The following is a 26,623-nucleotide window of genomic DNA, read 5'->3' on the forward strand; positions in this document are numbered from 1 at the left end:
GTTAATGTTTCTTAATAGAAATATCTCAAAATACTAAATAGAAGATAACGATTTAGAATGCTTTTATGCATTGAAAAGCAGAATGAGCACAAACGTTGTAGCCAGAAGAACATTATAGGTTTTCCAAAGTTACATGCTCCCAACTTTATCTGCAAATGGATTTCCAATGTGTTGGAAGGTGAAATGCCACAAATCATTATTATCATCTTATTCTGCTCTGCGACAGTCCTAAACATAATTCCTTCATCTTGCTGCATTAAAAATCAGACCTTTCCACATTATGCGTACTTAGCACTACATGATACACTGGAAAGGAGGCTGCTATTTTAATAAGAAATCCATTTGAGAATGTGTAAAGATAAATCTTTATGGGAATTCTTTCACAGCCTTAGGGTCAGAACTAATTCTAATGCAAGACAGACTAGCGGAACAGCACCAGCACCAGGGCTTTCATGTGTCCGTATGAATACGAATACATACTGACTTCTGATTGGTATAATTAATATTTCCTGAAGAACTAAAATAGGTACTTAAAATTAATACTGAGGTTATTCAATGCCAATGCCATCAATATGATAAAACAAACTATTGAAAAACTGACTATAAATATGTTATCATTACTCATCCTATCCTACTAATATTAGAGATGTTAAAGTTTGTGTGTTTGGATGTTTGGATGTTGATGTGTTTGTTCCTCAATCACGCAAAAATAGCTGAATGGATTTGAATGAAATTTGGCACATAGATATATTGTAACCTCAATTAAAACATAGGCTACTTTTTATCCTGGTTAATGACATGGCTTCACGACTGTTATGAATTTATTTTCACATACTATGTTATACTGCTCTTATCTCAGCTTCTGAGAAAGCCAGGTCTGTTATCTCTCTGTGTAAACACATGCTAACGCTGGTTTGTGTTCATGCATTTTCATATTATCTGATCTTCTCCAGGCAACATGCCTGGAAAAAGATAATCTAATTTGTTGCAAACAACGAGAGTTATGAAAGTAGCGAGAAGTCACAGAGTTCTCCTCAAGCAGATCTGAGGGGGATCATCAATGCCAACATCACTCTCATTTTATGGTGTCTCAGCGAGCTGCTGAGATACCGGAACAATCACGGGCACAGCTAGAGAAATGAGTTCAGCGACAGGCCAGCTTTACAGCTGCCGAAACTCTGGAGCAGGCGGATCATCAATGCCAACAACTCGCTCATTATATGACATGCCAGCGAGGTGCTGAGCTGCCGGAACAATCACAGGCACAGAGCATGAAACAAGTTCAGCGGCAGGCCAGCTTGTGTACTGCCAAAGCGCCGGAGCATCAACATCAACAACACACTCATTTTATGGCATAGCAGCGAGCTGTTGAGATACCAAAACAATCACGGGCACAGTGTGAGGAAGGAGCTCATCAGTAGGCCAGCTTGACAGCTGTAGAAACGCCGGAGAAGGCAGATCATCAACACCAACAACATGCTCATTATATGGCGTCCCAGCGAGCTACAGAGATGCCGGAACAATCACAGGCACGGTGTGAGGAACAAGGACGGAAGCAGGACAGCTTGAGAGCTGCTGAAATGCCAGAGCAGGCAAACCATTGACGGCAGCAATTTGCTGAAAATAGGCAGATCATTGCCATGCCAACATCCCTCAGATGAAGTTGCGGGCAGAGGCTAGTATATATATATATATATATATATATATATATATATATATATATATATATATATATATACACTCACCGGCCACTTTATTAGGTACACCTGTCCAACTGCTCGTTAACACTTAATTTCTAATCAGCCAATCACATGGCGGCAACTCAGTGCATTTAGGCATGTAGACATGGTCAAGACAATCTCCTGCAGTTCAAACCGAGCATCAGTATGGGGAAGAAAGGTGATTTGAGTGCCTTTGAACGTGGCATGGTTGTTGGTGCCAGAAGGGCTGGTCTGAGTATTTCAGAAACTGCTGATCTACTGGGATTTTCACGCACAACTATATCTAGGGTTTACAGAGAATGGTCCGAAAAAGAAAAAACATCCAGTGAGCGGCAGTTCTGTGGGCGGAAATGCGTTGTTGATGCCAGAGGTCAGAGGAGAATGGCCAGACTGGTTCGAGCTGATAGAAAGGCAACAGTGACTCAAATAGCCACCCATTACAACCAAGGTAGCCAGAAGAGCATCTCTGAACGCACAGTACGTCGAACTTTGAGGCAGATGGGCTACAGCAGCAGAAGACCACACCGGGTGCCACTCCTTTCAGCTAAGAACAGGAAACTGAGGCTACAATTTGCACAAGCTCATCGAAATTGGACAATTGAAGATTGGAAAAACATTGCCTGGTCTGATGAGTCTCGATTTCTGCTGCGACATTCGGATGGTAGGGTCAGAATTTGGCGTCAACAACATGAAAGCATGGATCCATCCTGCCTTGTATCAACGGTTCAGGCTGGTGGTGGTGGTGTCATGGTGTGGGGAATATTTTCTTGGCACTCTTTGGGCCCCTTGGTACCAATTGAGCATCGTTGCAACGCCAAAGCCTGCCTGAGTATTGTTGCTGACCATGTCCATCCCTTTATGACCACAATGTACCCAACATCTGATGGCTACTTTCAGCAGGATAATGCGCCATGTCATAAAGCTGGAATCATCTCAGACTGGTTTCTTGAACATGACAATGAGTTCACTGTACTCCAATGGCCTCCACAGTCACCAGATCTCAATCCAATAGAGCATCTTTGGGATGTGGTGGAACGGGAGATTCGCATCATGGATGTGCAGCCGACAAATCTGCGGCAACTGTGTGATGCCATCATGTCAATATGGACCAAAATCTCTGAGGAATGCTTCCAGCACCTTGTTGAATCTATGCCACGAAGAATTGAGGCAGTTCTGAAGGCAAAAGGGGGTCCAACCCGTTACTAGAATGGTGTACCTAATAAAGTGGCCGGTGAGTGTATATGTATATATATATATATATATATATATATATATATATATATATATATATATATAGTATTTCTACTCAAATTCTACATCAAAGAATCTTTGAATGATAGCTACAGTTTTGTATTTTTCCGTTTTGTTTTGTTTTTTTTTGCTACTGTTCAAATTCTTTTAGTTGCCATTGGAAACAGACAGCAGGGTATTTCTACTATGCTGTCAGATACATGACCTAACAATTTAGCTAATACGGTGTAACTACCGCTAGAGCTCCCATGATGCATTGCATTGTAACAGGTGTTAAGTCAAAGTACTTGGCTGATGCAGAAGAGATATGAAATGTAAACTGGTATTCTATAGCCCTAAAAGTATCTTCAATTATGTATTAGTTTGTTTGCATGTTTCTTTGGATTTAAATATGATATTTAACTGTTGTGAATCAAAAATTATACAAAACTGCCAAATTATGTGGCAAAAATTTTAATTTAGGAGGAGGTTTTGTGAAAAGGAAAGCTTTGAGAATTAGTGGATCAACTTCATTTCCAAACTGAATGTGAATAATTTTGGTTCCATTAATAAATCACAGACAGACAAAGAAGAATTCTGGAACAAGCAGTTCACTTATCTTCACAAAGACATTTGTGACGTTGCTTGACACTGCCAGTTGGATATATTTTTCTTCTCTGTGCCAGCTATATGTTTTAAGAAAAATCAATGAATTTAATGAAGCCTGCTGGCACTTACTAGATGGTTAAAAAGCAAATTTTACTTTTATGTAATAATCTATTGGATGCATTTAACCAAAGTATTTGTCATTTTATTATTTTTTATAATTTTTAAAGAAACTATTTAGTAATTTAAGTACATGCTGTTTACATAAAAAATAAATATATTATTTGTTTTTAGATATTACAATATTCTAAGGGATCACATGTTCTCTCTCCAGCTGTCCAAGCCAGAAAAAATGTGACATATGTATCGCAAATTACATTCATGAGTCAAAATATTGTAGTGTGGTGTTTGGCACCAAGACATTATCAGACATTATTTACAGACCTTTACATCCTGTAAATTAAAGGGATTTTCCAAGCAATTTTTTTTTAAAGGTCTTAGTGCTATTAATGGGTTAATAAGTGCACCCAAATACCTTTAGCAGTGTTTTGAGTGATTTCTGGGTTTGAGCGCCTGACATCTTTTGCATTTGTTTACTTGAATAGTTTCCTGCTGTCTTAGCTAATGTGATGCATTATGGTAGCTGTAGGCTATTACATTATCTCCCTCTTACTCCTTCCCCCTCCCTCTCTAACACCCCCTTCCCTGTCTCCCTAGCTATCTCACACACTACTAGCCCTTCCCAACTAATTCAGACCATCCTCCTACCCCATTATACTTACCTGTCTTCTTCCTGTCCAGACTTGCTTCTGCAGGGAATGGCTCTTCCTCTTCTTTGAATCTGAAAGCAAATGTGCAGCAGTTCCAGCACTGTGCCGTAGCCAGCACTCCATTTCTACTGCGCAGGCGTGAGCAGCTCCCATGCATGTGCAATAGAGATGGAGTGTTGGCTACATCACAAAGACAGGGATCCAGCTCTTTTGTGCATGCATGGACAGATGTCACAGAAGAAGGAGGAGCCATTCCCTGCAGAAGGAAGTCTTGAAGGAAGACACTGGAAGGAAGTCTGGAAGGGTCACTGCTATTATGGAATACAATTACAATTAAGGGGTGTATTTACTCATCATCAGGGGTACATGTAACATGGATGCCAGGCCTTCGCAACTTGTCTTCTCACGCATTGTTAGGTGCTATGGGGCACGCAACCTTATGGGTCCAAAAAACCCTGTGTGAACCCGGCCTTAAGGTCAAGGCCGCATGTAGTGAAATGTGAGGACGGCATTATAAACAGTCTCATTTATTTTGCAAATACAGCATTTTTTACACAGAATTTCTGTTGCAGAAAGCTGTTTTTTTTGTTACAGATTTTGCTACAGTTTTTTGAGCCAAAGCAAAAGTCAAAATGAAAAGAAAATATATTTCTGGGGGAAAAAAAAAAAAAAAAAAAACTGTTTTAGGGCAAGGGCCAAACATTCCACCGCAAATATACAGTACAATTGAAGTAGATGGGATTTCAACTTCTTGTACTGCTAGTTTTGACCCAGTAGCAGGTAATTTTCTTGCTGCAAGTTCAGAGATGCTTCCATCTTTGCAATTCAAAAGTTGAAAAATAATCAGAAGGGTACAGTCAGCAGTGAAAATAATTTTGCGTGCTTTTCTCTGGGGATGGGTCCACTGTATGATTAAACAGATACATGTGGTCTTAGCCTGAGAGAGGATTCACACAGCTATAATACTCCTATATTATACAGAATTAAATATATGAATCATATTACAACTACAAATCCCATTCCGGACACTGGTCTGATGACCCAAACTAGAATGCTTTATAGAGCCTTAGATGCAATTTTGTTAATATAATATTTATGTGTAATGCCCATGTAAATGTGATCTCAGAGTAAGGTAATTACATGGCGATATTAATGAAGGGTTACACAATAGGATTATGTGAAAGACCAATTGTTTCTTTTTGTCCCTCAAAAAATATTTACTTGATGACTCAGCCAAGAGATCCAACTTTGGAGTTTGGTTCATGCATTGTGTTCATTGTGTTGTCATATCTGTAAAATGGTATATAAAGCTAGGCTCAATTACAATAAAATTAGACATTTATACATACCATAAGACTGTGCAGATCAAATTGCTACAACAGAACTTGGTGCCTTTTCACCCAGAAATAGTCAGAATACAGCTTTCTTCAGGAACTGGAACTGGAGAGAACCCACAACAGTGAAACCAAATGGTGAGAATCCTTACAATAACTAAGTTTCACTCTTGAGGCAGTTTCCCTAGTTTTCTGGGTAAGGCTCTATGACGTTGAAGGTATCTGTTCTGTTCTAACCAAGCTTATGTGAGAAAGAGAAACCGGTCCATTTTTTGGTAAGCATTCTAAACTTTGTAAAGGGTGAGGCGCTTTACTGTGAGTAGTGTCCATGCCCAACTTTCAGAAGTATTCTCCTGGGTATTTTGGTAAGGATGGCAAGAGATGGTCCAAAAATTGCCTGTCTCATTAGACTTTGCTTTGAGCACTATACCGGGAAATACGCACACAATGAATATTTATATTGTAATATATTGTAATGTGGTTACCTCTTGTTATTTATCATTGCTATATCAATATGCATGTCTCTTAGAAATGAAATGTTAGTAGAAGGAATGATTCTTGTGTGCATCTCCTTCTATGAGCTAACTTTTGTATCTGCCCATTTAATATAGAGAGTGAAATCCCTTATACTAGGGGTCGGCAACCCCTGGCACGTGTGTCGCTCTTGGCGTGCGTGGCATATCTAGCTGGCACGGCAGATATGAGCTGTAGCAGGGGAGCATCCCTTCAGTTCTCTCAGGACGCTCCCCCTTCTCTGGCTGTTCCCTGCCCACCAATGAGAGGCGAGAGGTGAGCTCAGGGGGTGGAGTGGAGTTTATCACTATAGAGATCCAGGGGAGGATCCTAGCAAAATATAAGTAAAAAAAGAAAACATCATATGTAATTCCTCACGAGAACAGAAGGTAGATTTTGTTCAAAGCAGAGAATTAAGTGATAAATCCTAGACCTGTCTTGATAATTCTAACCAAGTTAAGCTACTCAGGTGAGGCATTATGTGGTGCTTCTGAGACCTGTGGAGATAATCTTGCGAGGTGAATAGAGCAATGGGTGATCTGTTGGGCAAGTGAAGTGCCCCTGTAGGTGCCTAAACAACAATCCAGATGGTGAGAGGATGTGACAAAATATATGTCTATATCTTGGAAAGTGGTGTGACTTTTAGAGAGAGAAAAGAGAATGGATTTCAGATAGCAACATGATCAGTGGCATAACTACCGGGGTAGCGGCTGCCCCAGGGCCCAGGATAGTAGGGGCGTGGCGACAGCCGCTATCGCTGTGTTTTTTTATTTTTTTATTTTAATAGGCCGTTACCGGCTGGAGTAACTCCAGCTGGTAACGGGCTCTATTTACTTACTGATCCTGGCAGGGGCCGGGATCGGTGATGCCACGGGCACCACAAACACTATTATTATACTGAGTATAATGATGGGAGGCCCTGGAGAGGTAAGGTAACATAAAAAACACAGTTGTGTTTTTTATGTTTCCTTACCTAGTTGTGTGACGTAATGGACGTCACTTGACCGGGACTGTGTGACGTCCGGACGTCATTGAAGATGCCCCCCCCCCCCCCTCGGTCTCCGATTATTATACTCTGGACTCTGAAAAGACCCCAGAGTATAATAATTGTTTGTGGATGTTCATTATGGGGCATAATAGTGTGTGTAGGTGTCACTATAGAGCATAATACTGTTTTCAGGGGCCACTGTGGGACATAATACCTTGTGCAGGGGCCACTATGAGACAAAACATTGTGTGCAGGGGCCACTATGGGACATAATACTGTGTGCAGCGGCCACTATGGGGCATAGTACTTTGTGCAGGGGCCACTGTGGGACATAATACTGTGTGAAGGGGCCATTATGGGGCATAGTACTGTGTGCATGGGGCACTGTGGGACATAATACTGTGTGCAGGGTCCATTATGGGGCATAGTACTGTGTGCAGGGGCCACTGTGGGACATAATACTGTGTTAAAGGGCCACTGTGGGACATAATACTGTGTGCATAGGGCACTGTGGGACACAATACAGTGTGCAGGGGCCACTATGGGGCATAATACTGCTTGCAAGGGCCACTATGGGGCATAATAGAGCGTGCAGGAATGCAGGGGGGAGTGTCGGTTGGTTGAGGGTTTTGGCATCGGTTGGGAGGGGGGCATTTTAAAAGTTCGTCACGGGGCTTCGCCATTCCTTGTTACGCCACTAAACGTGTTTAAGCAAGTTAGTAAAAGATGGAAGGTTTCAGAAGAAGATGAGATTGGTGCATGTACAGTAGATGTTAGATATTGTTTAAAGAAATTTCCCAGGCTTGTGATGTAGCAATTGTGGATTTAGTGATCCACCTCCTCTTGAACAAAGTGTATAATATAGTAAAAAAAGAGGTCTATCTAGTGTCTTCCATACATGTTTGTAGAAGAAAATCCATTGTTTCAGTCCTATGTGAATTAGAAATTACTCACATACAGTCCTATGAAAAAGTTTGGGCACCCCTATTAATCTTAATCATTTTTTGTTCTAAATATTTTGGTGTTTGCAACAGCCATTTCAGTTTGATATATCTAATAACTGATGGACACAGTAATATTTCAGGATTGAAATGAGGTTTATTGTACTAACAGAAAATGTGCAATATGCATTAAACCAAAATTTGACCGGTGCAAAAGTATGGGCACCCTTATCATTTTATTGATTTGAATTCCCCTAACTACTTTTTACTGACTTACTGAAGCACAAAATTGGTTTTATAACCTCAGTGAGCTTTGAACTTCATAGCCAGATGTATCCAATCATAAGAAAAGGTATTTAAGGTGGCCAATTGCAAGTTGATCTCCTATTTGAATCTCCTCTGAAGAGTGGCATCATGGGCTACTCAAAACAACTCTCAAATGATCTGAAAACAAAGATTGTTCAACATAGTTGTTCAGGGGAAGGATACAAAAAGTTGTCTCAGAGATTTAACCTGTCAGTTTCCACTGTGAGGAACATAGTAAGGAAATGGAAGACCACAGGGACAGTTCTTGTTAAGCCCAGAAGTGGCAGGCCAAGAAAAATATCAGAAAGGCAGAGAAGAAGAATGGTGAGAACAGTCAAGGACAATCCACAGACCACCTCCAAAGAGCTGCAGCATCATCTTGCTGCAGATGGTGTCACTGTGCATCGGTCAACTATACAGCGCACTTTGCACAAATAGAAGCTGTATGGGAGAGTGATGAGAAAGAAGCCGTTTCTGCACGTACGCCACAAATAGAGTTGCCTGAGGTATGAAAAAGCACATTTGGACAAGGCAGCTTCATTTTGGAAACAAAAATTGAGTTGTTTGGTTATAAAAAAAAGGCGTTATGCATGGCGTCCAAAAAGAAACAGCATTCCAAGAAAAACACATGCTACCCACTGTAAAATTTGGTGGAGGTTCCATCATGCTTTGGAGCTGTGTGGCCAATGCCGGCATCGGGAATCTTGTTAAAGTTGAGAGTCGCATGGATTCCACTCAGTATCAGCAGATTCTTGAGAATAATGTTCAAGAATCAGTGACGAAGTTGAAGTTACGCCGGGGATGGATATTTCAGCAAGACAATGATCCAAAACACCGCTCCAAATCCTCAGGCATTCATGCAGAGGAACAATTACAATGTTCTGGAATGGCCATCCCAGTCCCCAGACCTGAATATCATTGAACATCTGTGGGATGATTTGAAGCGGGCTGTCCATGCTCGGCGACCATCTAACTTAACTGAACTTGAATTGTTTGTCCAAAATACCTTTATCCAGGATCCAGGAACTGATTAAAAGCTACAGGAAGCGACTAGAGGCTGTTATCTTTGCAAAAGGAGGATCTACTAAATATTAATGTCACTTTTCTGTTGAGGTGCCCATACTTTTGCACCGGTCAAATTTTGGTTTAATGCATATTGCACATTTTCTGTTAGTACAATAAACCTCATTTCAATCCTGAAATATTACTGTGTCCATCAGTTATTAGATATATCAAACTGAAATGGCTGTTATAAATACCAAAATATTTAGAACTAAAAATGATTAAGATTAATAGGGGTGCCCAAACTTTTTCATAGGACTGTATCTGTTTTGTAATGTCGTTTTGTGAACAGTGCGCATTTTCTGTTATTTGAGAGTATGTGTAACTGAATGTAGATGTCTGACCAGAGAAGATGTTGCATGGTGGATAGATTAGGAGGACAAGTGGATTGGATTGACTATTATGCCCTCCCATTTCTTCTTGATGCACTGAATAAGAAAATTGAGATTATGTTGTGTATTTACTAACCACATTGAATTGTTGGTAATTCTGGAGTTTGCGTAGGAGCCTTAGAAAGCTGAATTTATTTGTATGAGATATTCTGTATAAGCTAGTACTTAGAAAGAAACTTTAACTATGTATTATAGTGTACTAGAGGGAGGACCCGGCTTCGCACAGGTATATTACAATTTATGTTTGTGTAGTGGCCCCATAAGAATTGTCCAATTTTTCACTGGTGTATTTTGTATGTTGTTTGTGTGTATGTCCATAAGCGTAATGTGATTATGTGTATCTCATTTTGGATGTCAGTGAAAAACCTGTGATCAGTTGTTATGGATACCTGGAGTAAAGCTGTATCTAATCTCTAATCCTTCCAAGTGTAGTACTGTGTTTAGATGCAAGTGTCTAATCCTTGTTGGTGTGGTACTTTGTGCAGATGCACATATCTAATCCTCCCCATGTGATATTGTGTGAAGAGGCGCGTATCTAATCCTCCAGTAAGTGAAACTGTGTGCAGACGCGCGTGTCTAATAACTCTGGCATGTGGTACTGTGTGCAATTGCGCATATCTAATCCTCCCCCATGTGGAACTGTGTGCTGAGACGCGTATCTAATTCTCTGGTATGTGGTACTGTGTGTAGATGCCTGTATCTAATCCTCCCCTGTGTGTTACTGTGTTCAGATGCATGTATCTAATCCTCCCCTGTGTGGTATTGTGCGAAGAGGCGTGTATATAATCCTACGGCGTGTGGAACTGTGTGTAGACGTGCGTGTCCAATCCCTCGGCATGTGGTACTGTGTGTAGACGCGCGTATCTAATCCTCCCCCGTGTGGTACTCTGTGCAGACATGCGTATCTAATCCTCCCCCGTGTGATACTGTGTGCTGAGACACGTACCTAATTCTCTGGCTTGTGGTACTGTGTGCAGAGGCATGTATCTAATCCTCCAAAGTGTGATACTGTGTGCCCACACACGTATCTAATCCTCCCCTGTGTGGTATTGTGTGAAGAGGCGCGTATCTAATCCTACTGCATGTGGTACTGTGTGAAGACGCGTGTATCTAATCCTATGGCGTGTACAACTGTGTGCAGACGCGCGTATCTAATCCTCTGGAGTGTGGAACTGTGTGTAGACGCGCTTATCTAATTCTACGGCATGTGGTACTGTGTGCAGACGCGCGTATATAATCCTATGGCATGTGGTACTGTGTGTAGACGCGCGGATCTAATCCTACGGCATGTGGTACTTTGTGCAGACGCGTGTATCTAATCCTCTGGCATGTACAACTGTGTGAAGACACGTGTATCTAATCCTCCCCTGTGTGGTATTGTGTGAAGAGGTGCGTATCTAATCATACAGTGTGTGGAACTGTGTGTAGAAGCATGTATCCAATCCCCCGGCATGTGGTACTGTGTGCAGACGCGCGTATATAATCCTATGGCATGTGGTACTGTGTGTAGACGCGCGGATCTAATCCTCCCCCATGTGGTACTGTGTGCTGAGACGCGTATCTAATTCTCTGGCTTGTGGTACTGTGTGCAGAGGCATGTATATAATCCTCCAAAGTGTGGTACTGTGTGCACACACACGTATCTAATCCTCCCCTGTGTGGTATTGTGTGAAGAGGCGCGTATCTAATCCTTCGGCGTGTGGAACTGTGTAGACGCGTGTATCTAATCCTACTGCATGTGGTACTGTGTGAAGACGCGTGTATCTAATCCTATGGCGTCTACAACTGTGTGAAGACACGTGTATCTAATCCTCCCCTGTGTGGTATTGTGTGAAGAGGTGCGTATCTAATCATACAGTGTGTGGAACTGTGTGTAGACGCATGTATCCAATCCCCCGGCATGTGGTACTGTGTGCAGACGCGCGTATATAATCCTATGGCATGTGGTACTGTGTGTAGACACGCGGATCTAATCCTCCCCCATGTGGTACTGTGTGCTGAGACGCGTATCTAATTCTCTGGCTTGTGGTACTGTGTGCAGAGGCATGTATCTAATCCTCCAAAGTGTGGTACTGTGTGCACACACACATATCTAATCCTCCCCTGTGTGGTATTGTGTGAAGAGACGCGTATCTAATCCTTCGGCGTGTGGAACTATGTGTAGACGCGCGAATCTAATCCTACTGCATGTGGTACTGTGTGAAGACGTGTGTATCTAATCCTATGGCATGTACAACTGTGTGCAGACGCGCGTATCTAATCCTCTGGAGTGTGGAACTGTGTGTAGACGCCTGTATCTAATCCTTCGGTATGTGGAACTGTGTGCAGAAGTGCGTATTTAATTCTCTGGTGTGTGGGACTGTGTGCAGACCCGTGTATCTAATCCTCTGGTGTGTGATACTGTGTGCTGATCTGTGTATCTAATCCTCTGATGCATGTATCTCAATTTGGATATCAGTGTTGTATTGTGCATGTGGAGTGACCGTGTGTATTGCAGTTGGAATATGAGTGAAAGTCTTGCAGGTTTGTATTGGCTAAGGGGAGGGGGCACTGTAAGGGGGGGGGGGGCACTGTGTTTGGAATGCTGTATCTCAGCAACGGTACGTCCGAGCGAGTTGGAGTCTCGTCTTAAACCTTCCCGGATATCTGAAGTATCTCTGTACCAAATTTGGTGAAGATCGGTCCAGTCGTTTGGTTCGCATTAGAGAACAGACAGACAGACGGACAGACAGACAGACAGAAATTCATTTTTATAATATAGACTAGAGGGAGGACCCGGCTTCGCACGGGTATATTACATTTTATGTTTGTGTAGTGGCCCCATAAGAATTGTCCAATTTTGCATTGGTGTATTTTGTATGTGGTTTGTGTGTATGTCCATAAGCGTCATGTGATTATGTGTATCTCATTTTGAATGTCAGTGAAAAACCTGTGATCAGTTGTTATGGATACCTGGAGTAAAGCTGTATATAATCCTTCCCCATGTAGTACTGTGTTTAGATGCAAGTATCTAATCCTACGGCATGTGGTACTGTGTGCAGACGTGTGTATCTAATCCTATGGCGTGTACAACTGTGTGAAGACACGTGTATCTAATCCTCCCCTGTGTGGTATTGTGTGAAGAGGCGCGTATCTAATCCTACGGCGTGTGGAACTGTGTGTAGATGCGCGTATCCAATCCCCCAGCATGTGGTACTGTGTGCAGACGCGCATATCTAATCCTATGGCATGTGGTAGTGTGTGTAGATGCGCGTATCTAATCCTCCCCTGTGTGGTACTGTATGCAGACACGCGTATCTAATCCTCCCCGTGTGGTACTGTGTGCAGATGCGTGTATCTAATCCTCCCCCGTGTGGTACTGTGTGCGGAGACGCGTATCTAATTCTCTGACTTGTGGTACTGTTTGCAGAGGCATGTATCTAATCCTCCAAAGTGTGGTACTGTGTGCACATACACGTATCTAATCCTCCCCTGTGTGGTATTGTGTGAAGAGGCGCATATCTAATCCTTCGGCGTATGTAACTATGTGTAGATGCGCGTATCTAATCCTTCGGCATGTGGAACGTGTGCCGACGCACGTATCAAATCCTTTAGTGTGTGGAACTGTGTGCAGAAGTGCGTATTTAATCCTCTGGTGTGTGGGACTGTGTGCAGACCCGTGTATCTAATTCTACGGCATGTGGTACTGTGTGTAGACGCACGTATCTAATCCTATGGCGTGTACAACTGTGTGAAGACACATGTATCTAATCCTCCCCTTTATGGTATTGTGTGAAAAGGCACGTATCTAATCCTACGGCATGTAGTACTGTGTGCAGACGCGTGTATCTAATCCTATGGCGTGTACAACTGTGTGAAGACATATGTATCTAATCCTCCCCTGTGTGGTATTGTGTGAAGAGGCGCGTATCTAATCCTACGGCGTGTGGAACTGTGTGCAGACGCGTGTATCCAATCCCCCGGCATGTGGTACTGTGTGCAGACGCGCGTATCTAATCCTACGGCGTGTGGAACTGTGTGTAGACGCGCGTATCCAATCCCCCGGCATGTGGTACTGTGTGCAGACGCGCGTATCTAATCCTATGGCATGTGGTACTGTGTGCAGAGACATGTATCTAATCCTCCAAAGTGTGGTACTGTGTGCAGACGCACGTATATAATCCTATGGCATGTGGTACTGTGTGTAGACGCGCGTATCTAATCCTACTGCATGTGGTACTGTGTGCAGACGCGTGTATCTAATCCTATGGCGTGTACAACTGTGTGCAGACGCGCGTATCTAATCCTCTGGAGTGTGGAACTGTGTGTAGACACGTGTATCTAATCCTAAGGCCTGTGGTACTCTGTGCAGACGCGTGTATCTAATCCTATGGCGTGTACAAATATGTGCAGATGCGCGTATCTAATCCTCTGGAGTGTGGAACTGTGTGTAGACGCCTGTATCTAATCCTTCGGCATGTGGAACCGTGTGCAGACGCACTTATCTAATCCTTCAGTGTGTGGAACTGTGTGCAGAAATGCGTATTTAATCCTCTGGTGTGTGGGACTGTGTGCAGACCCGTGTATCTAATCCTCTGGCATGTGATACTGTGTGCTGATCTGTGTATCTAATCCTCTGATGCGTGTATCTCAGTTTGGATATCAGTGTTGTATTGTGCATGTGGAGTGACCATGTGTATTGCAGTTGGAATATGAGTGAAAGTCTTGCAGGTTTGTATTGGCTTTAGGGGGGGGGGGACTGTATTTGGAATGCTGTATCTCAGCAACGGTACATCCGAGCGAGTTGGAGTCTCATCTTAAACCTTCCCGGATACCTGAAGTATCTCTGTACCAAATTTGGTGAAGATCGGTCCAGTCGTTTGGTTCGCATTAGAGTACAGACAGACAGACAGACAGACAGACAAGAATTCATTTTTATAAGATAGGGAGATAGAATGGGAATAAATATGTCATGTATTGAATCCAGCCACTTTGTTGACCCTGGATTCAAAAAGCCTAGAGATAACATTGACCCCCCCCCCCCCCCCCCCAAAAAAAAAGGAGTAAGTTGAAATGAGTATACTAAGTGATAATCCAGGTTTCAAACTAACTACCGGTACTCATCCAAATCCATTCAGCCATTTTTGCATGATTGAGTAACAAACATACAAACTTTCACATTTATGATATTAGTAGGATCTTTCAATGGTTTTACAAAGGCTTTTGTTGTTAACTTATCACACTGCAGAAAGTCAATGAAAACTTTGCCACATCCGTATTTTATTTTTGCATTTATGAGTGTACAGAAGGCGCATAAATATTTTTTACTGCTAAATCTTATTAAACTAAATCTTTTAAATGACTCTCTTAAATTAATTTTTTGTGAAAAACTCTCATGTCAAACATATTTGTTTTTTCTTAAAGCATATGAAAGTTACTTGCATACATTTAAACTGTGATCTATGGCCTATGGCTAAAACCATCAATTATTTAACCCATCCATTAGCAAGCAATGAATACTATGAAGGTCAGAATAAATGTGCATCTTCCGAAACATTCATAATGCATATTTGCTATGTGAGTCACTGTATTTCTAAAAGAGTCTACAGAACATACTAGAAAGCTGCAGTTTCCAAAAAGGAAAAGGAAATAAATATACAAATGTATCCTCCCTAAATGTAACTGTTTTATCAGCTAGATATATCCACTTATTTGTATCACAAGTTAATCACATCTTCTAAAAGTAAAATGATCTTCTAAGTTAATACAAAAGGATCTGCTAAATTTGTAATATACTTAACTAACAAATTTCGTCTGCTGTCTGTAAAATCCTGGAAATATTAAAAAAAAAAACAAAAAAAACAACTTGATAGTCTTCAGTAGTTGATACCTTTTTAATGGCTAACTAATAATGATGACAGATTACTGAAGACTATCAAGTTTTTGATTTTTTTTTATATTTCCTACCCACTGGCTAAGACGGTAGGAGAACAAACATTTTCCTTATGTAAAATCCTGTACTGAGATCCATTGTCTGTTCCGCAGGTATTCTTTGCCTTGTTTCTCTCACTGGTTTCTCACTGGAGTATGGGCGTTAATAAAAGCAATTATAAAACCTAGAACATTCTCATCTTTCATATGACACCAAGATTGCAGTTTTATCTGTATTATATTCAGAGATATTAGTTAAAAACACAGTCAGGATTGGAAGCAGCTGCAGCTACATATAATGCTAATCCTGCAAGCGTATCATATCTAATCTTTCTGTCTAATATATTTGATTTAGAATTTATGACCATATGTTACTGATCTTCAATTTGGTTAAGGATTCTAATCTTGAGGCCAACACAATATCAAGATATGATTGCAAACGTTTTGAAATTCACCCACCCCCCACTGGATTGTCACACATAGACACAATAGAATAGTTAGCATATCACTTCATATGACACTTACATTATTTTGAAAATACCTTCTCAACCCCTTACAACAAGATGATGTAATAGTTCTGTGGCCCTGGTTTGTGATCTGTAGAGTTTTATGATCTTGTTAGAGGATCGGTTATTAGAGATGAGCGAGTACTATTCAAAACGGTTGTTTCAAATAGCATACTCCCATAGGAATGAATGGACATAGCTGAGGCCGGCGTCCTACCTCTTAATCCCCTGCGTGCCGGCCGCTCCCATTCATTCCTATGGGAGCGTGCTATTCGAAACTACCGTTTCGAATAGTACTCGCTCATCTCTATCGGTTATGCATTCTGTCAGCCTATGCCAAGGCTGACAGCTGTTTTACAATCCAATACTTCTGTATTGGAATGTATAACACTTGATCAGCCATCAGAAGATCTCAGGTTCATGTCCTCTATTAGGACAAAAAAAAAAGTAAAAAAGTTAAGAAAAAGAGCTAATTTTTGTCCCATCTGACCGCAGCACCTTCTCGCAAAGACAAATTCTGCCTATGACCCAAAGATCACCGTCCCCACTGTCAAGCATGGGGGTGGAAACATTATGTTTTGGGAGGTGTTTCTCTGCTAAGGGCACAGAACTACTTTACCGCATCAATGGAAGAATGGATGGAGCCATATACTGTAAAATCCTGAATGACAACCTCCTTCCCTCTGCCAGGACATTAAGAAAAAAGGTCATGGCTGGGTCTTCCAGCAGGAAAATTACCCAAAACATACAGCCAAGGCAACAAAGGAGTGGCTCAAAAAGTAGCACATTAAGGTCATGGAGTGGCCTAGCCAGTCTCCAGACCTTAATCACATAGAAAACCTATGGAGGGAGCTGAAGTTCAGAGTTGCCAAGCAATAGCCTAAAAATCTTAATGATTTAGAGTTGATCTGCAATGAGCAATGGACCAAAATTCCTCCTGACATGTGCGCAAACCTCATCATCAACTACAAAAAACGTCTGACTGCTGTGCTTGCCAACAAGGGTTGTGTAGATACTAAATTTCTTAATTTGTGTTCTAAAAGTCACATAGTGCTGATGTAATGGGGCAGTATGAGCCCAAAGTGCAATTTATGCCCATGTATATGACACTGTTGTATACAGGATAACGTGTTTAACAATGTCATATGTGCGTATAAAGGGCTGTTTGGGAACACCCAGTTACAGAAGGGAAAAAGTGCTATTAGGTTTTTTTTTAGAACGCAGTTTGTTGTTTGGGAACCATGCCACTTTTGCAGAGACCTAAAATGGCAGCAAAGTAGAATCCCTTGACTTATCCAGGGATTCAGTGAACATTATTAACTCCCAAGTGCTGCATTAATTTATTTTCCAGAAAAATTGGGCACTGAAATGGCATATCTCTGGAAAAAATAGCAATTTTCATTTTTCATCTGCGCATTCATTTCTAGAAACTAAATTAGAAATTGAAACACTCAAGGCTTAAAAATTTTCTTTATGCTACTTGAGGAGAATAGTTTTCAAAATTGGGTTGCATATTTGCTGATCCTCTTTACTGGCAATTCAGGGGCTCTGCAAAAAGTGGCATGATTTTCAAAAACCAACTGTGTTCCAAACACCAAATAATGCTCCTTCCCTTCTGTGCATGGTGGTGTGCCCAAACAGCAGTTTATAGGCACATATGGCTTTGTTAAGTACATTATTCTGGCTATACCAGTGTCATGCTTGTGGGCATAAACTGCTGTTTGGGCACATACACACTGCAGAGCACAGTTTTTAGACACCATATCACATCTGTAAAGAACCTAAAATGGCCTCTACAAGATCGAGTCACTTCTTAGGGAATTCCAATTCACTGGCACCTCAAGGGCTCTGCAAAAATGGCTCCCAAAAACTATACTCCAATAGCTAAAAAGTGCACAGCTCCTTCCCTTCTCAGCCCTACTTTTTACCCAAACAGCGGTTTATGTCCACATATACAACTTTTTAGTACCCAGGATAACCCACTTAAAAGTTAAAGAAGTGCTTGTTTCTGTTGACACAAAGTAGGCATAACATATTAGGCAATAAAATCTAAGTTAGACTTGTAAGCCTTCTAATGTCCAAAATAAATTAAAGGACAATTAAAGGATGATGCCAATATATAGCAGAGATATGGTAGATAATATTTATTAATGTGCTTGGGTGGTGTGACTATCTGCAGAACTTTTCACATTTTGAAAATTGCACATTTTTCCAATTTTCGATAAAATGTTCTATGTTTTTATAAATATATGCAAAAAAGTATTGATCAATGTTTACTGCTAACATGATGTACAATTTATTACAAAAAACAATCTTTATTTCCTTTAGTTAAAAGGTAAGTTAAAGCATCTCAAAGTTATTGCCATATAGATTGACACGTCAGTATTGAAAAATCTGGCCATGTCTTTATGGTGTTTTTTGTCATGTCCTTAAGGGGGTTAATTAGTGATAAGCTGTCTATGCATACTTGTCAAACTTTTTTTTTACTAGCAGTAGTGACACTGTTGATGGATTTATATAGACCTACAGATCTATGTCCCCTAATGACAGTAGTGCTACATATTAATTTTAACTTCAACCTTAGCATTTTATTAGCGTGCACTTCCAAACGTACATTTTTTCCCAAGAGACCCTACTGCTTCAATTCCCGAAGCATGGTTATTGTGACACAAAATGTAAAGGCTGAATTTAGTGTTACAATCTTCGTGAACAAATTGAAAACAACCTGAAAACCTTTTTCCTTAAAACAATTTGGTCACATCTGCAATTGAACTGGATTTGATTTCCATAAGTAGCTCTACAAGGATTGGAAATGTGAAAGTACATTAGGAAATAGAGGAGATACAATAAGCTAAGTGCATATCCAAAGGACATGTCTAAGTGAATGCAAAAAGAAAAACGCCACCTGGACCACTTCAACATCTTGTATGACAACTTGCCATTATGTGCAGATTGCCTAGTAATCAGCCTGAGCATCCAGCTGCTGCAGACTACAGGTCACATGAGAAATGGTTCGCTCATCTATTTCATTATTACCTCTTACCTCCCCATTTCATTCTCTTTCAAACTTCTAAAAAAAAGTCATATTGATCTGTCCTGATCAAGGCTAGTGAAGGAGGTGTGCCAATGTGACAGCTTTCTCCTCATTAGGATAAAAGGTCATCTCTGCATACATCATCATGATGTTACTAAGTGTCCTTCACTGTATTTTTATCTGATGTGGATAGACAGAGGAGGGCAGAAAGTATTTGTCATAGCATAACAATTGATGTGAAACCACTGAGATAACACCATCAGTTTAAAGTGGATGTCTATCTGTGACCACTATTCATTTTATAGATATAATCAGCCAGGGGTCAACGCTGACTGCAAAGTTTTGTTGTATTTTGTTCCCCATCAGGTGCTATTTGCACCCTGGACACATGCTGAATATGTTGGATGCATGCAGCATAGTTCCTCCAGTAACAGCGCAAAAGCACATTTTTCTCATAGTAAGGCTGGTTGCAGACAAACATACTGCAACTGGCCTGCCATGAATTAACCTTTTCGCTGCCAAGGGTCTCTGGAAATTTTGCACCTCCAGTAGCCAGAGCAATTTTCACAGTTTTGAGATGGACAAATCAAACCTAAATTGCAACATTAAAAAAGCATCCACCCCCCCCCCCCATACCTATATATTTTCTTAAAGTAGACACCTGCAACATTGTCAGAATGCCACTTGGTACTGTATACGAACAGGCACCTTCATGCAATTTTGATTTAAAGTGAATGTTTTATGAAAAAATGCAAATAAATGTATATTAGTTGTTAAAAGCGGAAACCAAACAAAAAATTTAATGCACCAAAGCTCCTAAAAATAATAGTTCAACATGTGCAGAGTTCATACATATCACTATGGCCTGAACCCGCATGCACGTGTCTTCAGAAAATCGCTAGAACTGGAAGGAACAAAATTCTGCTTTGAAGCTGGAAATGTTAAAAAAGTATCATCCTATAAACCCCTAAACCCTATATATTTTTTGAAAGTAGACAACCTGAAGATTACAAATGTCTTAATGGGTCATCGATAGCCACATCGACCTTCGTGCAACTTTGCGACCAACACAAATAATTTTTTGAAAAAATACACTAAAACACATATTTGCACCTAAAACTCATGTTCAATCTCACATTCATATACAAAATACTTTTAAAATAATAGCTTAAGGTGTATACAATGTGTATACACTCACCGGCCACTTTATTAGGTACACCATGCTAGTAACGGGTTGGACCCCCTTTTGCCTTCAGAACTGCCTCAATTCTTCGTGGCATAGATTCAACAAGGTGCCGGAAACATTCCTCAGAGATTTTGGTCCATATTGACATGATGGCATCACACAGTTGCCGCAGATTTGTCGGCTGCACATCCATGATGCGAATCTCCCGTTCCACCACATCCCAAAGATGCTCTATTGGATTGAGATCTGGTGACTGTGGAGGCCATTGGAGTACAGTGAACTCATTGTCATGTTCAAGAAACCAGTCTGAGATGATTCCAGCTTTATGACATGGCGCATTATCCTGCTGAAAGTAGCCATCAGATGTTGGGTACATTGTGGTCATAAAGGGATGGACATGGTCAGCAACAATACTCAGGTAGGCTTTGGCGTTGCAATGATGCTCAATTGGTACCAAGGGGCCCAAAGAGTGCCAAGAAAATATTCCCCACACCATGACACCACCACCACCAGCCTGAACCGTTGATACAAGGCAGGATGGATCCATGCTTTCATGTTGTTGACGCCAAATTCTGACCCTACCATCCGAATGTCGCAGCAGAAATCGAGACTCATCAGACCAGGCAACGTTTTTCCAATCTTCAATTGTCCAATTTCGATGAGCTTGTGCAAATTGTAGCCTCAGTTTCCTGTTCTTAGCTGAAAGGAGTGGCACCCGGTGTGGTCTTCTGCTGCTGTAGCCCATCTGCCTCAAAGTTCAACGTACTGTGCGTTCAGAGATGCTCTTCTGGCTACCTTGGTTGTAACGGGTGGCTATTTGAGTCACTGTTGCCTTTCTATCAGCTCGAACCAGTCTGGCCATTCTCCTCTGACCTCTGGCATCAACAACGCATTTCCGCCCACAGAACTGCCGCTCACTGGATGTTTTTTCTTTTTCGGACCATTCTCTGTAAACCCTAGAGATGGTTGTGCGTGAAAATCCCAGTAGATCAGCAGTTTCTGAAATACTCAGACCAGCCCTTCTGGCACCAACAACCATGCCACGTTCAAAGGCACTCAAATCACCTTTCTTCCCCATACTGATGCTCGGTTTGAACTGCAGGAGATTGTCTTGACCATGTCTACATGCCTAAATGCACTGAGTTGCCGCCATGTGATTGGCTGATTAGAAATTAAGTGTTAACGAGCAGTTGGACAGGTGTACCTAATAAAGTGGCCAGTGAGTGTATATACTATATGTACCGCAAACATCAACTACAACAAGAGCTCGGACTCCCAAAAACACTAATACAGAAGACAAGCAGGATTTTGCTGTTGTTCACTAATATGTTAAAAAGCTATATTGCACCTACCAAACTGTGACTGTGATACCAAAATCTAACTTTTTTCAGAGTACACAGCATACCGTATATAAAAACACAATTTAATAGTTTATATATACAAGCACCTTCATTCAACTTTGCGGCAAACAGAAATTGCTAGCAAAAATTGCACAAAAATTCAAATTTGCCACTAAAGTGCGGCTCAAGAAATCCCTTTCTTCAAACATAATGTACTGTCCATAAAACTGCAATATGTGAGGAGTTCATACATACCACACATGTATATATTTACAGGGGCGGGTGTTAAAGAATCGCCAAAATCGCAGAAATGCGCCATCCCATTTTGTGCATGCAAATTAAATAGGACTTTACTTAAAAATGTAATTTTCCATCCCCCTATAATAATTTTAGCAATCTATACATTCATCTCTAGTGATAATCGTTATTACTATTATTTTAGTGTGTAACGGACATCACTAGAGACGTATTTTACTGTAGAAAGCTCAGGTATAGACAGGACAGGGATTGGGTGAAATGTAAACTTTATTTGCGACTTTATGTATATGTTGTGTAAGTGTTTGGTGCGACTTTTTTTTTTTGGCTCTGCAACCTGGACAATGGTAAACGTCTGGGTCACAGTGCCAACAAACTTCCTGGTTATGTTCAGGAGGTATAACATAAGAATACCCCACTAGTAAAGCTCAGGGGGGAATTATATTATACCTGTATGTGACAATCAGAGACAAATGTATAGTATACACGCAGGAGAAGGGTTAATTGGGACAATAGAGTCCCTGCCACGCCCCTCCTGCTGTCACATACAGGGTATGTACAGAGTCTGTCTCTCTCTCTCTTCTGCACTGCTCCGTGTCCCTCTTCCTTTCTTGTTAGATCGCAAATTGCTTGCTTAGACAGGAGTGGGGGGACACTTTGGAGCTCTATATCTTTGGACTGCATCAACATATCTTGATGCTTTTAATTGCATTTTAAAGAGGAGAATCTCATCTGATATCAAGAACTCGATGATTGGATGTACAGTTTTGGAGCAATTCACTGTTGAAACGCTGTCGGGAATCGAGATCTGCAGTTGGATCTCAATGCCAAATAGTGTATTCAACAGTGAATGGCTCCAAGACTGTAAGTATAATCATCAAGTCCCTGGTATCATTTTAAAGATGAGAGTCTCTTCTTTAAAATGCATTTTAAAGCATCAAGATATGTTGATGCAGTCCAGAGATATCGGCATTAGTAGGGAGGACGTACTAAGTATGTCCTCCGCTACTGAAGTGCCACCTTGGGAGCACGTACAGTGTACGTGCCTGGCAGCGAAAGGGTTAATAGCGTGAGCTGCACACGGGGGACACGGGATGCCCCGGTGTGCCACCTGTGCATAAGGCGTACTTCTGCGGTTCCTTTCATTAAATGAATAGGAGCTGCGGAAGCACAAACCACATAATAGGACAGGAATAGGACTGTTGGCCCGCACATGGGACCATGAAAATCACAGTCATGTGTATGGGTCCATAGAAAAGAATGGCTCAGTGTGCTATCCGTGAAATACATGGCTAGCACACTGACCCACACCACAGAGATCTGCAAGGAGCTTAATGGCTAGTTTCTGCTACTAGTCCTATTAGGATAAGGACCCACTTAACAGGTCTCAGCAAAAAAGTTATGAAAGAAAAACCGCGGCAGCAACACATCAGTGTTTTTCCCATAGCACTTTTCACACAAAGTCCGCAGAGGTTTCCTCTGTGGAATTCTGCTTCCATTACCCGTATAGTTAAACCCTCAGTGTTTCCATAAGTATAGTTCACATGCTGCGATTTACAAAACTGCAACGGTTTTGGAAATTGCAGCATTTCCACTGCATGTATTTTTCTGAAATGTTTTTTTTTTTTTTTCAGGATTGTAAAACATTGTGGCATGAGGGTCCCTGGCCTTAGAGAGGATTCCTTCTCCTATAGGTCCCAGTGCAACTCCACCAGATGAAGTGTCTGGACTTTGCTTATTTACAAGCATAAGACACACACAAAACTATGCAAAGTTAACAGACTAACATTTAAAACAATTTAGAAATCAAATTCAATTACTTGCGTCTCACAAAAATGAAGCACTCATATGGCCCTGTGCATGGGACAATTAAAAAAATGTATGGTTTTTGGGAAGCAAAGGAATAAAATTTGCCAACTTGTGGCTAATATATAACGCTTGGAATAGTACCAGGCTGTATTGTATATATTATAGTAGTGACAGTACAGTAGTGTAATTATTAGCATTTATCTAACAGGATGATACATAGTGTCTGCCGGGTATCGGATGGTAGTGTCTGTTTCAACTCATGAATGGAAGCAGCGGAGTCAATTCAGCACGCTCAGAGACAATGCCCATTGGGGTACGGAACTACAGACTGCTGTAATGGAGTATTGTTACTCTGGTCCTCGTTGCAGTTAGTTTGGGAGAGATCATCCCTGGGTCACTTAGTCTTAGATCTGGTCTATCTGTACAGCAGTGCACACATCATTTTCATGAGTTAGACACTCCACTTGAAATGTTTATACCATACCACAGCTTTCACATTGTTATATTCTGATGCACATTTTTTATGTAGGCACCATGGAGAATAAAAAGAATGAAGTGCTAAGAAGGACTGCACATTGATTGTGCAAATCTTGGACTGCACAAAAATTTTATTTTTCTGCATCAGTAAAACAGACCTGAATTAGATATGCTCTAATATTTTTTCATAAGGATCATGGCTCTGTATTAAAAAAAAAATCCTGATGTATGGCCCCATTGATTTCAATGGATCCATGTGCATTTCATCAGATTAAAACTGTACAAGCACTTAAATGATTGCTTCTTTACTGCCTCTAGTGGAACTTTTAAAAGACAATAAAATTAAGTGACAGGTTAAAAATCAAATTTAAAAATCCATAAACAATTAAAATACATTTTTCTTAAAAAATATTAATTATATTCACCATAAAAATACATATTTAGTATCCTGCAATCTTAACAACCCGCAGAATATCATGTGTTGCATGGCTGTAAAAATAATTAAATCCTTTCTAGCAAATGATTTTTTTTGCCCCGTATTTTATTAAGCAAAAATACTGAAAGGAAAAAAACAAATTCAACATATTTGATATTGCTATATTTGTACCAACATGAAAGTAAATGTGTTATTTTTAGTTCATGACGAACAGTAGAAAGAAAAATGCTAAAAAATAATCAGTAATAATAAAGAATAGAGATGAGCGAGTAGTATTCGATCGAGTAGGTGTTCAATCGAATACTACGGTATTCAAAATACTCGTACTCGATCGAACACTACTAGCTGTTCGAAGTTAGGATTCGATGCAGAACCAGCGTTGATTGGCAGAATGCTATACACTGCCAATCAACGCTGTTTCTTCTCTTACCTTTAGAAGTCTTCTCTGCGCAGCGCTCCCGCGTCCTCTTCTGGCTCTGCATTCACTCTGCTTAGGCATCGGGCCTGGGCAGAGCTGACTGCGCAAGGCCACGCATGCGCAGTCAGCTGTGCCTAGGCCTGATGCCTAGCAGAGTGAATTCAAGGCCAGAAGAGGACGCAAGGACGCTGCGCAGGGAGAAGGATCCAGCCCGACCCTCACTCATGGACTTGGTAAGTAGAATTTGATCGAATGTTGCCTATCCCTGAAATGAGCATTTCCCCCCATAGACTATAATAGGGTTTGAAACCCGTTCGAACAGTCGAACAGTGTGCGGCTGTTCGAAGCGGATTTCGAACCTCGAACATTTTAGTGTTCGCTCATCTCTAATAAAGAATTAATAATATATTTTTTACCCCACTCCCTAAAAGTAATACAAAATATCTAAATTTGATGCACTCCAAAATAGTGCTATTAAAAAATGCTCATTCTACAAAAAAGCGTTTCTACTACATTGACAGTACAACAAAAAAGTTGATGTTTAAAATGCAACACTGCCAAAAAAGGAAATATCTCTAATGCCCAAAATATACCAAACTGTCATTTCAAGTTTATTTTGTAAATTTATTTAAATATAAGAAACTTTCCAATGCATCTTTTTCGAGAGAAATGCTTGTATCACCTGTTATCAGCCCTCTCCTATCTTCTAAATGTCTCAATTCACCGCCAGTTCTGTCTTCACAGAGAAAGTTCACAGAAGTCTATAGAGAAGGAAGGGGGAAAGGGATAGAGGAGTGAGAAACAAAACGACACAGAAATCTTGAAGAAGATTATAATAAGAAATCTATCTTATCAGCTTTATTCACAGTAGATTATACTACTCAGTACTTCTAAAACCTGCTGAAAATCTGTTAAAAAAAAAAAAAAAACTGCTGAAGACTTACTGTTCTCTGAGGCTGCCTATATGTATGCTATTCAATCCCCCATCCCTTCCTTTCCTCAAAAGACTCCTATGGAGCCCTTTTTAATCCAAATCTCTTTTAACTCCTTAATGCCCAGAAGCCATTTTTCAAGTTTGACATCTTTCACTTTGTGTGAGAATAACTTCATATTCTATATACCTATCCAAATGATTTCAAGATTGTATTTTTATGACACATTGAACTTTATGATGCTTGGGGTAAATTTCGGTCATTACACTTAAATTGTGTTTATTTATTAGAAAAAGGAAATTTGCTAAACTTTTTTATAAAATGATTCATTTTGAAAGTTTTAGATAATAGGTTAAAAGAAAGATAGCTGTATCACAAAAAATATTTATTGACATGACTACTTTATGGCAGCATTTTTTGAATGTCTTTTTGTTTTTCTTGAGTATTAGAAGAATTA

General features: G+C 40.7%; 1 protein-coding gene across 1 annotated transcript in view; it reads right to left on the reverse strand.

Moving 5' to 3' along the window:
* GRIN2D (glutamate ionotropic receptor NMDA type subunit 2D) overlaps positions 1–26,623 on the reverse strand; it is a 721,729-nt gene that overhangs the window by 429,950 nt on the left and 265,156 nt on the right. Inside the window, exon 5 of the mRNA XM_075276758.1 lies at positions 25,917–25,995. The gene's annotated coding sequence lies outside the window, so the exon portion shown is untranslated. The remainder of the gene's footprint in view (positions 1–25,916; positions 25,996–26,623) is intronic.

Source organism: Leptodactylus fuscus, chromosome 6 (assembly GCF_031893055.1).
Source record: "Leptodactylus fuscus isolate aLepFus1 chromosome 6, aLepFus1.hap2, whole genome shotgun sequence".
Taxonomy (NCBI): Eukaryota; Metazoa; Chordata; class Amphibia; order Anura; family Leptodactylidae; genus Leptodactylus; species Leptodactylus fuscus.